The following is a 1284-nucleotide window of genomic DNA, read 5'->3' as shown; positions in this document are numbered from 1 at the left end:
TTTGATAAAATTAAGAAAAGTTTAAATTTCAATTTTGAGTTCACCAAAATATTACGTGCCTCATTAAATTTGATCAGGAATTTAAATACGATACATTGAATATTTTTCAATCAACGAAGATTGATGATAATAAAAACAACAATCGCTAATTAAGTGAAGCTATAAAATTTTACAACACCATATATTTCGGTGAGTCACATCAACCAATAAAAACAAAGTTAATAAATTACAAGATAACAAGCTTCGCTATATAATTACAGAGATGAATATTAAAAGCTTTAGTGCTCCTAATTTGCTTTAGATACATATCTGCAACATTACCTAGTTGTAATACTAAAACTACTAACGGACCGAGAACATTCAGCTGAATAATTACTACACCTACGTAACAAGAATGCTCTTTTGCTGCAATTAAAAAGGCAAAATTAACATGATAGAAGAAAATGAGCTAACCGCGTCCACAGTGGACAGTAATAAAACTTCACAAAAGCAGTTACTAGGCAATTAAGCAAACATATTCCGGGTAAACATTTTGAAACGCTAAAAAATTCAACCGAGAGCACATTCCTTAGTTAGATAGTAATCTGATTAAGAATATACGCAGTGACAGCTATTAAGCGTTGAACAGTTACAACCCAAAATAAACCGAGACGATATTAAGCGTCACTAAAGTCAACACCGAGTGTGTACACGACTACGAATCGTGGGAAACATATTTAAAGCGTTGTCTGCCCATCCGATGACCCTTAACGGTGCTACGACCGACCCATAGCGCAAAGTGATTGAGTATGAGGAAAATCTCAATACTGATAAAACAAACATTTAAAAAATACAGTAGCAAATACATAAAAATAAAATAGGAAAAAATAAAAAACAAAAATTTTATGCGCCCAACGTGGGGCTCGAACCCACGACCCTGAGATTAAGAGTCTCATGCTCTACCGACTGAGCTAGCCGGGCTTGTCGGATGAGCGCGAATATAGCTGTCAGTTGCTACGCTCGAGTTACACTTGTTTACCCAGTTGGCTTTAAAGTTTACTTTTGGTTTATCTCACGTTATATGTACAAATAACTGATTTACATAAATTAATATTATTTTATGTAAACAAAATTCGTAATTCGAGTGTTTGTATACCTATTCGAAGATAACAATTTGCTTTACTATGAACACAACCGTTATTTCTGCTGTTCTCTTTGGCGAATTTCAAATCAGGCCAAACGTCGATGGGCGGTCTGCAAACACTTCCGAGGTATGTAATTTACTCGTTAGCTCGTATCGGTCCT

At 34.8% G+C, this 1284-nt stretch overlaps 1 non-coding gene across 1 annotated transcript; it reads right to left on the bottom strand.

The window, feature by feature from the left end:
• Window positions 1-887: 887 nt before the first annotated feature.
• TRNAK-CUU (transfer RNA lysine (anticodon CUU)) lies at window positions 888-960 on the bottom strand. Its single transcript has one exon. It is a non-coding gene; the product is annotated as a tRNA-Lys (tRNA).
• Between the last annotated feature and the right edge of the window lie 324 nt (window positions 961-1284).

The sequence above is a fragment of the Ostrinia furnacalis genome, unplaced genomic scaffold, assembly GCF_004193835.3.
Source record: "Ostrinia furnacalis isolate ACB-3 unplaced genomic scaffold, ASM419383v2 OfSCF5080, whole genome shotgun sequence".
In the NCBI taxonomy this organism is placed as follows: domain Eukaryota; kingdom Metazoa; phylum Arthropoda; class Insecta; order Lepidoptera; family Crambidae; genus Ostrinia; species Ostrinia furnacalis.
This window is presented reverse-complemented; position numbering and strand designations above follow the sequence as displayed.